Consider the following 13,185-nt stretch of genomic DNA (forward strand, 5'->3'; position numbering starts at 1 on the left):
TTACCTCTGAAGAGGAACTTTCCTGGAGAGCTGGTGGTTGGACACAGCACACAACCACATTTTAGGCCTAAACAGAAGAGATAGTTTTTGATTTTCTTCAATGTGCCTCAAAGAAAAATAATTAAATTCTCATGTTTGCATTTTTTGAGGAAGTGTGGCATGCAAGGCTATGAGCTTTCCTCTAATTCTCATTATTTGTGACAAGCTCTGGTTGCATGTAAATAACTCCTGTGCACCATAACCCTATTATCCAGTAGTGTCTTTTTCTTGCCTTTCTATATCACTGTCAAGTTTAGTTACATGCTCTCTTGCTCTTTAGTTAACACCCTTCCAGACATACTATCTTCCTTCTCTATAATTATCAAGCCATTGTAAAGCTAAATTGGCAGACACTGTATTGTAATTCTGGCACTTTTAGTCTAATTGGGGATAACCACATCGAGGAAGATGGTCAGTGACAAATGTGCATTTTTTTCCTCTGAAAGATAATAGGTAGCTACTTCAATCACTTTTTTGACAGTTCAACATTTGTCTATATTTTTGAATATACATTTCTATAAGAAAATGCTATTACCAATATACCACACAAGCATCTCCTGTCCATAAATTTATTTCTTTACTATGAGTAAGTAAAGTAAGTACTGTTCAAGACAGTGCAGATAACTTTCTGCATTAATATCAGTAGCACACCCAGCAGGAAATGTGAAGGAGGAATAAGCCCTGCTATATGGCCTGTGGCTGCCTAGGGACTCACCAAAGAGTGTAAGGGACAAACCAGAAAAACCACGGATAATTTCTGGGATCCGGAGGAACATGCGATATGAACTGTATAAAAAAATCCAGGGCTGCTGCCCTGAGTTTAAAGGGCTTTTTCGAAATATTTGAAAAATATTTCTTCTCACTCATAACATGCTAGTCCTGGAAGCCACATCTTTACATGTGTGTCCATGCCCCCTGGTAGAACCTGGGCAGTACCACCAGGGCAGGCTGCTGCACACAGCCTGCTCACACCACCAGCAGTGAGGCTGCCTTCTTGCTACTTCCTAATTAATTCCCTTAACCAACAATATAAGCTTTGGGAAGCTTTCATTGGAATCATGGATTCTTTTCTACTGTTTTGGAGTTTCCATGCAAGCCCAGTGCTGGGGGGTGCCAGTGCAGAAATCCAAACTGACCTACTCAGAGCCAAGCCACCAGAGATCTCAGTGGGTCTGTCAGAAGAGATTTCAGATCTTCCAGACACTGGCTCTGACAATGAAGACTAACAGCAAGCAAAGGATCTTCTGCACCTCCCAAGGTTCTCTTTTCTTCAGGACAGCTTAGGAACTCTTTTGTACTGTGGGAAGTTTCTACAGGAACCCAAAGTGCTCTTGATGAGCTACTCTTTCATTTCATTGTTGTGTTCATATCTAGGGCATGAATAAAAAGACACAAATCTTCTAAGCCAAGGGTTTCATCCACACATTTGTACCTATCTTAAAAATGCTGCTTACTCCACCTCCAAATTTCTGTATAATCCATCCATCCATTACACCCAATAGCAAATATTTTGCCTTGTCAACTCCTTGTAAATAGAGGGTGTCAAATACGTGGCTAGCTCATTGGACACAGCTAGGGAAATAGTTTAATCTTCCCAGTGGACTAATTAAAGAAATCATCCCAACTAGCTGGTTGACTCCAGCCAGACACCTAATCAGCATGCCTGGAAGCAGGATGCTTGCGAGGCACATGCACAGGGAAGGGAAGGGAATGGAAAGGAAGGGAAGGAGAAGAACAAGCAGGACGTGTAGTCATAGGTAGAGAATTCATGTCTCTGGCAACTGTGTTCCCCAGGACCCAACTGTGGCACTTGGTCTGCGAAAAGTGGTCCTAAATGCCGGAACGATTTTTAGAAGTTTATAATGGACTCTTCTGGTAAGTGCCTCAGGAAAGGCAAATCCTTCAGTTCAAGTGGGATTAGTGGGACTGCATTCATTTTATGCTCAACTGACAGAATAGCAAATACATTTGGGGTAGTAAGCTTACAGCTACTGTGTAAAGCCGGGAACCTTGCCTACTCAAATGAGAAAAAAAATGTTATCCATGAAGGCAAGAACTACATTTTGGAAGTATTTTTCTGGTATTGTTCAAGAAGTATTTTGCTGCATTGTATCCCATGTGCCTGTTACAAACTGAGCAAAAGGGATCTAACAACCCAGAGACTGGAGATTCCTCTTTTACCAATTTTACTGAAAGTTTTTTCCCTAATAAGTTTTTCTCACTTTAATCCTCCCTAAAGTAAAATATCTCCAAAGCCAAACCATGTGTTGTGACAATATTTTAATGAGATAACAAGCATGGAATTTAATTAAAAAGTTTGGTTTAGTCCTTCAATGCACAAGCTTGCAGTCCTTGAACATTTCATGAACTAAAAGGCTCTTTAGAAAACCCTGGTAGAGGAAAGAATGAAGATCAGTAAAGCTGAGAAGTACAATGGTACTGCAATTCTTTTTGCTTTCTGCAGACCTTTAAATGGAGACAGAAGGACTTTAAACAACAGTGAGAGATAATATAATTATTTATAATATAATTATTTATTGTGTCTCTGATGACAAAGCAGATATTGTTTCTTTTCATTTTATTTTTAATCATAGGATTTTATTGGCCTTCTCTAATTTTCTTCTTCCAACAGGGAGTTTTCCTTCCCCTTACCTTTTCATTTCTGCTTGCTTCACAAAAGCAATCCTCCTTAGAAGAGGAAACTACAAAAAAAAAAAAAAAACCTGTTTTTTCTAACATGCTCTCTTGTAGAGGTTAAGACTTTACAGTGTTTCTGTTATGTGCTTTAATTAAGCCAAAGTAAAAGTCCCAGCATATCCAATATAAACTTTTGGTCTGGAAAAATTATGGCAGCCATCGAAGGAAACAAGAAATTCAGTGCAATGAAGCACTTGTGCACTAATTAGTGTCCAACAGCTCAAGAAACTGCATCAGAGATCCAACAAGGGTATTGAGCCTACAACTAAAAGGACAGAAGAAGTTCTTTTCCTTATGTTCAGCTTCTTGGACATGTGTTCGTGGTGAGACTTGAGAGGCTGAGGTCAATTGGATCAGGGAGTTGGTCTAGCTGAGAACTAATCCTAAGAGAAGGGACAGGAAAGTCCAACACAAGGAGCATGTCTCTGGGATAAGGAGGAGAGGCTGGCTGGTTGTGAAACGACACCTAGGTATATGGAAAATAACATTTTAAACATCTGATCTATGATTATTTAATGCTGTGCACCAGCAGAATATCCTGTTAGCGGAGAATAAATTCACTCCAAAGTTCTCCAGTCTCAGTCCACCAGAAAATTTGTGTTTTTAAGTTCCCAAAGACCTAAACATAAGCATGTTTCTTCAAAGGGTGAAGTCTGCTTGGAATTTATAATATGTGTTCTTGTATTCTGGGTTCTGATATTTATTTTAACTTTCTGGAGAACCAGAAGAAAAAGGTTCATTTATCAAATGATTTGGTGCATTTCAGCAGGAGAAAGCTGCTTCCATAGGGGTGTCTGTCTGCTGCTGTTAGAAGGAGAAGGGCAGCAGGTCTCAAAACCCAGGGAGTTTTCTGTTTATACTAGAGGTCTCAATTAGGTCAGTGTACCTCGTTTACTGAAACAGGCTGCAATGAGATTTCCAAGCCGACATTACAAAAACGTTGTAGCAGAAAGAAAAATTATCTGACTTGCGAATTGAAATGAGGCTTTTGATGGCTGCAGAACTAGAATACATCCTATTCATCAGTGACATTCAGATGGGCCACTGTGTAAAACACATGTCAACATCACTGCTTAGACATCTGCCAGAGGAAGGCCAGCAAGCCTCACAGGAGAGGACATTCTTCAATCAGCAGGGCTCATAGCGTTCCCCATGGAAGCTGCTCCATTACAAACAGCTCTGTTTCCTCTACAAAAAGTGTGGTGGAAACATCTCATTTCTATTTAGCTAATCGGACGACCATTTCTATGCAAACTGGAGTGTGGGATAAAATGCTCAGAACAAGGTCTCTAAGAAGTTGTAAGTTTTCTTGGACAGATTTTAATTTTAGACCTTTGAGACTTGTTACTGTCCAGCCAGAGCTTACTAGCACTTTGGGAGTGCCAGTTTCCTTAGTGTTTGAAGTGACAGCTACATGAACTGTGACATTTTAAAAGCATGATGTCTGCTAGCCGTGTCTCAAAAGTTGTGTGTGTTTGTTAAGTCCATAAATCCTACATGCTCACTTGTTGTGTTACCATTTTAAATTCAGATTCCAACTTTTGCTTCTTTCTGCCAAAAAAGTAAGTATATGTCAGTGTTTAATATTTCACCGTAAATTTTTTATAACTGGAAGAACTCGTGTAGTGTAACACTCTGAGACAGAGGGGGTGTCTATACTACACCCAAATGTGTGACTGAAACTTAAGCAGACAGCTGAGCTAGCTTTCATCTGGCTCGCTCGGTGCTGATAACAGAGCAGTCATGGCAACAGAAGGCTGAACAAGCTCAGCAAGAGCTGTGCACCTTGCCATGGTCTCCAGGTGCTGAGGTAGCTGATTTGGAGTTAGGTTGAAGGGCTTTCATGAACTGCAGATGTAAGTTTCTGTCCAAAATATTTCCAAGCCACAGGTTGGCATAATGTGGGAAGTACATACAGAAAATAAAACAATGTACAACCTCAGCAGCCAAGACAAGCCTGTCAGAGAGACAGAAAAGTAAGCAAGATGCACTTCTGGTCTGATTCAATGTGGCCATAGTTTCATTCTTGTGAAAAATGTAGAAACATTTTTATTTTTCCAGTGGAAAGAAAGAACCCATGAGGAGTTCTCCTTGGAGCTGTTCTCCTTAAGCAGTCTCAAAATTATTAAGGAAAGAGATCTCAGGTTCATCGCAGTTTGTCCTCTGAAAGTACCAGTTTTGTGTTTCACAGTGGTACAACAAACAGATGTGATCTTCAAGTTACAACACACCACAGTGCTTGCTGATCCGCTGTGTAAATGTGTGGTGCATCCCTGTTTGCAAATACCCAGTGCTGTTCTGGTTGTCTAGTCTCTACTAGGATATGGTTGATCTGCAAAAGGGAAAGGTAATAAGCATAGTGGAGCACAGTCAAAGCCAAGGATGCATTGAACTTTCGTAGGTGGAGACACTTAGTGGGAAAGTTGCCTTGACTGGAAAGAAATGAAAATGGATGAAAAGTGTGCTAGAGGTAGAGACAGCAAGGAAATATGGTAGAAGTGTTTAAAGTTATAGGCACTACAGATAAAAAGCTCAGATCTGTAGCAAGGACAAGGAGAAAAGGAAGCCAAACTTACTGCTTTGAGGACAGTGCAAAACAGAGATAATATTCCCCAGCATCAGTGTTTCTTGTAGAGCCCATAGTGGAAGAGGTGTTTTAAGGTCTTCTTTGGAAGAGGGAAGTAAGGGAGCACCCAGAAGCTTGGAGATGACTTGGGATCTTCTGAGAAGCTGGGAGGAGATCAAAGATTTGAGATGCCCCTAGAGCCATACAACTGGTGGGAATGGCTGCTCACTCTTGCCCACTTCGTTGGAGCTGAGGGAGCAGGTAAATGAAGCTCAGAATAACCAAAAGGAGACATCTTCCCACCCAAGGTGTAATTACGATACTGGAAATCACTGTTACAGCATATAATGAAGGCTACAATCTAAAGAGGGTTCCAAAACAAATTAAACACTTTAGCAGCTATTAAGCCCTGTGGTTGGATGCAGGACTAGAAGTCTACAAGATAGCAAGTACCAGAATCAGATGGTCTGCAAGGAAAGATGACTATGCTTACTCTGTTGCTTATATTCCTCCCTCAGACACCTACAGACCATGGCAAATCTTGGCCTTTCAGCCAGACCTGTTCTAACAGGTTAATGTCACAACCCTTTATGATTCACTCTCTGAGCAGTCTGGATTCCCTCATATGTATTTTTTCATTTCTAGCAAAAAACTTGCCAGTGAGATGAAGTGACAGTGAACTACTCAAACGATGACAATCTATGAGACTCACCTGGGATGAAACAAGATGTTTTTAAACCAGTTGACCCTGGAACACAGTAGTAACCAGATTAAGTGCGGCTCCATTCGCTCTAGAATACATATGCAATACTGACTATTTAATAGGAAACATCTTTGCCAGGGTGGATCAGACCAGTGCTCTATCCCTGCCTAGAATCCTCAGTATCCTAGTATCATCAGCAGCTATTCTTAAAGGCTTCAGTGGAAGGCACAATATATCCTGTAACAGACCACTAGGAAATAATTTATCCAGAAGAAAACCGTCTCCTTAACTCATTTTGGTTAATGATGTCCACCCTACTTTGAAGGCTGATACCTTTTCCACTTTGGACCACTAATTCATATAAATTCCAAACCCTGCAGAGTGGTTGGCCTCAGTAATACTTCCTGGCAGAAAGTTCCACAGGTTAATTATGTGTTAATTATTTCCCAAGTTCCTTTAAAAAAAAAAACAACTGCATTCAACTGAAAGAAAATCCTCACCTCCCATTGGTTTCAGTAGACTCAGGGGCTCTCAAACCTTGGCAGTTGGGGGTGGCATTGACAAGGTGGTAAAGAATCCAGCTACGCATGTAGTTTGTGTTAAATGGAGCATACGCCAGCTGCCCCCATGTTTGATAGCGATCTGAGAGCTGCAGAGATTTAAGGCTCCCCACAGTGATCCATCACAACTCGAGACACAAACAGAGCTGGGATGTGCAGCTCCCCATGGAGCATTCTTCCACAGCAACAAAGAAGCCATTGTTTGGGTGGATGGGTGAGTATAATGGATGGGGAGAGGGAGAATGGGAGCAAGCCGCAGCACAGAGCCATATCCGTCAGGAGTATTAAGTAAGCTTCTGTCTCACTACCAAAGTAAATTTCTAAATGCTTGCTGTATCTGATGTGAATGTGCTGAGGCCATGTTTTGATCTGTGCCTGTGCATTGACTGGGTTTCACTCCATTTCTTTTAACCCAACTATCCTTTCGAGAGCAGCAGCTCTCCATCCACCATCATCCCTTTCTGCTGCATCCTTCGTGCTAGGGCCATATGGCTGCAAAGAGACATCGGCTCAGAGTAATCTGATGTTGGGAGAGGAGCTGCCCTCTGCCATGCTCCCACATGATGGGAGGAACAGGGTGGAAGCACATGGCTGGTTGTCCCACAGCAGCTTACAGTCAGGGGGTCAGCTGTTACCCCACCTTCAAAGGTCTTGTCTTCACCAAAATGCTGATGCTGGTACTCCTTATGCAGTAGGTCAGATGAGGGAACTGATCCAGTGTAAAGCTAATGTGAATGAAAATCAGAAAAATACTCAAATAAATGTTATGGTGGGAATAGTTCTCCCACCTGTTTCAACAGTCTGTAAACACTGCTGCTGGTACCAGGGAAAATGCAGGAACATGGTAATAAGGAGCAAAGGGAATAGCAGAAAAACAAGGTTTGGTGTCAATCTACACGGAAGTTATCTTGTAGGAACTGAAAAGTCAAAACTTCTTCCACCTTTTGGTCCATATATTTGGAAAACAAAACATTCTTCCAGCACTGCCTGGGTTTGCACAGGATGTTGTGCACAGATGCCAGTCATTTGACGAGGCTGAGTGCTCCCCCAGCACACTCTGCCTTGCTCCCACACATAATTTCTGGCTGAAGGACAGGATGCAAGGGGGAACATGAGTCCCAATACTGATAAAGGGAGACTTGCAAAGAAAAGGAAAACAAACAGTACAAGAGTGTTCAGGTACATGAAAGGGTGAGATGAACTAGAAGCAGACCTGTCTTCCAGTGCACACAAGCTTTATCTCCAAAGCTCTGAAACATCATCCATTCGCTATGTTTCTTCCTCAGAGTCAGTAGCCAAAACACATGGTGGGAGACAGCACTTTATGGACAAGAGTCTCTCACTCTGGTCAGAGCAGCCAGACAGACGCATTGTCCCTGCCAGACAGGATGGACGTTTTTTTGCAGTCTGGAACACCAAAGCTATTAGCAGTGCTTAATGTCACTAGCATTTCAGTCTTATCTTAATGGATAGGAGGGCCCTACTTTTAGAATGAATCAAGAATCTCAGAAGATCAGCTCACACAACAGTTTCCTTGAGCATTCAGATTACACTGCTTTGTTTTTAAATTCAGAGAGCACAATTTCAAAATGAAACCAACAAACAGGTCATTTAGGACATAATTTTCACAGGTCACAGAATGCTTGATGGATGTGACTGAACTGGTGCTAGCATCCAAACTCTTGGCTTCTGACCCAGTAGCCATTTCCTTCCATATTTCCAGATGTATTTTTTCCATAGTCTTAGTGCTATGTTAAGAAGGGCAGTTCAAGGACAAGGATATCTGCCTGTACACTTAACAGTTCTACTTTCCTATGGAAAGAAGCAAGGACAAATTGACTCATTCCAACTTCAAAGACAAGGAAACAAAATCTGAAAATCTCTGTACATATGTAAATGTTTTTGGTTGGTTTGGGTTTTTTTTAGAAAACTAAAAAATGGCATCTAAATACTTGGGGGAAACTGATAATGTCACTGAGGACATTAAAAGTAAGCACTCCTGTTGAACCTTGGCATTAGTAGTGATATTTTTTCTTTGTATGTTTTTTCTTTAGAATCTTCTGACTGGTAGAAAAATGGATATAAATAAAGAAATAGAAATTGTACAACATTCAAGCAGACTGTAATAATGTTAAATACCATTTTAAAGTCCCTAAACTACTTTAAAAACAACACAAAATAGGCTGATTTATAACCTACTCTGCAGTTGAAGGGTGGAGTCCAGTAGGAGTATTTGCCTTTGGATATGCTAGTAAAATAACAAACCTATATTAATTCAACCTTTAACATAACTTCCAACATTTTGAGTGTATCTGTCTGTTAACAGCATAGCAAAACAGTCAAAAGAGACTTTATTTTAAAAAGGAATCAAAAGATGAAGGCACTGCTAGGACAGAAGCCAGTTATTCATTATAACGCTTTTTGCAGCAGGTGTTTCATGTCAGTAGCTGTGGAGCTGGTTGTTTGCTTTGCTTTGCCATCAGATGCCATGATATGCAACCCGCGGAAGAGGATCCATGCTCAAGATTAAATCAGTAAATCTTTTTACTCTGGGGAAGTGGAATGAAGTATAAATACCCCAGTGATGCAAAAAAAGTATGCTTTGGTCTAGATTTGTTGGCACACTGGCAGATCAGCATCATCAACTATATACCTACTTTGACTTGCTTACCCCATTGTCATCAACTAATGAGGATTAAGCAGGAAAGAAACTATCTTCAAAGCCATTAAAATTAATAAGCATGTTTGCATTGAAAAAAATGCATTGCAAGGAAAAAAATGCATTGCAAGGAACAATCACCACTGGGACAAGGGTGAGGACTTACCTCATGTCAGCAGCTCATGGGTTTTGCTGCCCCTCAGGAAGATGTGGCTTTGGGCTATAGAATGGCCTAGTGAAGTCCCTGCCAAACTCAGCTGATGGAATCATGGTGTAACAGGCTGGCTCAAAATTGCTAACAGCTTGGTGGACTGTTCACAGCCAGCAGACCATTACAAGGGCTGAGCTGAGATGTCTCTTATGGAAAGCATTATAGAGTAAATCACTGGGCCCCATCTTCTCTGTGAACAGAGAATGTTAAATGAACAGAGGCTCCCTTTTTTACAAGAGTGAAGAATGTAGCCCCCCTGCTTTGAACACACAAAATGTGCCAAAACTGTCACCTCTGAGGGCTGAATGATCAAGGCTTAGTCTTTGCATCCAAAACGATTCTTTCTGCAAGTTCTTGAACACAGGTAAAGTAAAATAAAGTAGTTGAAGCATTCCAATCCATACTTAAAGGAAAATTAAATAATAATAACATAAAAAGACACACTTACATCAAGGAAAAGGATTGCGCTTCATTCTTGGTGCCAAAATCTTCCTCACTGAGAAGTTTGGCTTTTGCCTGTTTGGTATGTAGTTGCAAAGGTATGATGGGACTTCAATCCATAGGGTGGGGGCAGCACCAAGACATGCCAGCTTGCACAAGACGTGGAATAGGAGGGAAACACTGCCCTGTGGTGTTCCAGAATCGTGCAGAGCCATAATGCTTGTGGACCCACTGTTTGTACTCATTCGTGGGTAGATAACAGCATCCACAGATGTCAATGGGGGCTTTTTATTCTGCATCTTGTTTTACAGACATAAGCGATGAAACCCTCCACTACGTAACTTCAAACACAACAGTCCAAGGGCATACATACATATAAATAAAAAATGAAATTTCATATCATAGCAAAAGGGCTGACTTACATGCCTGTTCTAAAAAGAACTTGTTAAACATTCTTCATTGTCCATGGGCAGAATATTTACATTTAGGGTTGAAAAAGGCTGCTATTACCATGCTTTTGCTTTGCATCATAGTACATAGAAGCAGCTCTCCACCTCACCACCATTCTTTCAGTCAGCTTTCTGCTATTACATCCACATTAAAATCAGGCATCCTAGCTAACTAGCTTGGACATTAGTGACAAAAGTTTCAGGCTGAGGACTTCAAGGAAGTCCATGAACTGTATGCTGTTTTTCCATCCATGGTTCCATAGTTTTTGTTGATTCAGCATTACTGCTGTCCTGGCCCTTCCTTGGGAAGGAGGTGTTTTTTTTCAGTGTGCCTCATGTACACAAAGCTCAGATATAAACCCTAGAAGTGTTATTTTTTCCCATTTGTCATGCTTTTTAATACTATCTTTAGTTTCTTGAAGTGTGACAAGATTTCATATTGCAAAGTCTCTCCTCCCTCCTTCTGAATGGTTAGAAAGGGACTCGCACACAGTTGAGCAAGGACATCACACTCCAGCCCAGCTGTAGAATCAGATGAGATAGGTAGGCATTCACAATGCCTACCAAAGCTCTGAACTTTCCTGAGAAAAAGTGTACTTTAATAAATGCTTATATCATTTTCTGAATGAAGTGTTGGACAAACTCCAAAATTCTCTCCTTTTAATGAGGAAAGCTTCTAATTATGTGGTAACTCATCTTTGATTTAGGATAACAGTCAGAGCTTTATAAAACTCAACTAGGAAGTTTCAAAGGTACTTTGAGATCTTGAGATAATAGCACACAGAATGTGCATGGCTTAATTATTTTAAATTCTTCAGGCTAGTGATTCCTCACCTGGGCACTTCGAAACAGTAGTTTAGGGAGATGGGTTGCAAGTCAAGAGGAAGTGAAACTGCCAAATTAGTGCTCTCAAGAAGAAACCATGATACAAACCCAGAAGTTACACTGGAAGTTAGGTCAAGAACGTGGTAGGGAAACTAGAACACAGGTCCATCATTTTTTCTAGTTCCAGAATGGCTTGAAAAGCACACTTAGTACTGATAAATATGTTTCCACTCATGGCTAAAAATGCACTCCCCCAGACCTGCTTTTCTTTTGAGCTCTCCCTCAAGAGCAACAACAGAAAGTTCTGTCTGGGCCAGCAATCTACTCAATTGGATTTTACCTCAAGGTGTGTGAAGTGATTGGAGCGAGGTTTTAAAAAAACGTTTAGCCCAAAAAAGCCTAAACAGACTCAAACCTACATTCACCATGGGTATACATAATCAGAATAATAATAATAAACCTTTGGGACATACCGTGAACTTTGTAATCAGATTGGTTACAAACTTTACTGAGGGGAAAACTTCTCAGCAGGTGGTTGCAATCCTTCTAGGAGGGACTGGGGCTGGATCAGCAGCACCTTGCGGGTTTGTGCCCATCTCTTATTGTATTTGCACTGTGATAACCTAAGCACAAAACCTTTGTTTCTTGGTTACTCCATTAAAAAGCCAGAATTCATGTTTAAGATGCCATGCCTAATCAAAGGGCTTTTCCTGTAGTTCATGTTTTCTACTTTTATCAATGGCAAAAGACTGTTGAATTCAAATTTCAATGAAATACTTCCTAGTTCTTCCTGGATGCGGGACTTTTTTCTTTGCCCTAAGAAGTGTGTTCGATTTCTCAGTTATATGTTCTGGAAAAAGTTTTTCATGGGGCAGTTTACAAAATAAAATATCAACTGCCCCCCTTCCCCAAAGGGTTTTCATTTGTCAAATATAATTTATGCCCACATAAGATTCATTCCTAAAAATAAATACTGAAACCTCAGAGAAAGCCCTTGTGCAGGATTCATAAAGGAAAAAAGTGCTGTGTGAATGGGAGCAGCGGCTTGCTCCGGGTCTGGCCCCGCCAGTATCCTCAGCAAGCAGAGGAACAGAGCAGGGTTTTTACGGGCCTCTATTGTGTCTGTTGAACTGTTGCTCTGTCTTTAGCAAAATCTCAAGCAACAGAAATCTTCTATTAAAACCACCTGCGTGGCTTTGTCAGCTGAGTGCCGTGCTGTCAAGCAACTGAGCTTCTTAAGCCAATACAAGTCATTAAGGAGAAGGTGAATTAGAGATTTAGACGTTGCCGATAGTAACTATCCATGATCAATTGATATCTTCCTCTGATAAGGCGGTGCTCGGCGGCCGCCCCCTCCTCGGCCTCGTCCTCAGCCCGCGACCACTGGATCTAATTATGGGTGAGGAACACCAGGCCCTCGTCAGCGCTGAAAGGCCATCAGTAGGCCTATCCATTAATAACTCTCCTGTGCGCTGTACATTGTAATTGTCAGACTGCAATTTACAGTAATCCTCCAATGCAAAAACTTAAATAGCTGCAGCTGATTTGAAATTCATACAACCAGTTGAAAGAGAGAAAAACAAGATGCACGGGTTAAAAGGCCAAATTGTGCAAGTGTGTGCGCTGAGTGACAGACATTTTAGTACTAGCCTGGGACCATATTTTAAAAGGTCACTGAAAACTTTTGGCTTGGGCCCTCTGACAAACAATGAACTTTCCATATATTTATTTGCCATCTCTTTGTTTTTACAGCAAGCAGAATAAATGAGTTAAATGACGTTGTGCGGGTCTGCACATTGTCAGCACAGGTTATAAGTCATTATTAAACTCCATCAAATCAGACCAAACCCGGTCTAGGCAATGAGACTAAAAGTTATTTGCATTCCTTCTGTCATAAAAAATCATATCCCCTTACCCAAGACTTTCGTTTCTTTATTAAATGCAGCCACAAGAGTATTTCAGGTCTGGCAATGTGAGCTCAGGAAAACCTACTCTGTATAACTCAGTGTAACAGCTTAGAACCGATTCCACTAAA

Source organism: Tympanuchus pallidicinctus, unplaced genomic scaffold (assembly GCF_026119805.1).
Source record: "Tympanuchus pallidicinctus isolate F22 unplaced genomic scaffold, pur_lepc_1.0 scaffold3, whole genome shotgun sequence".
Classification (NCBI taxonomy): Eukaryota; Metazoa; Chordata; class Aves; order Galliformes; family Phasianidae; genus Tympanuchus; species Tympanuchus pallidicinctus.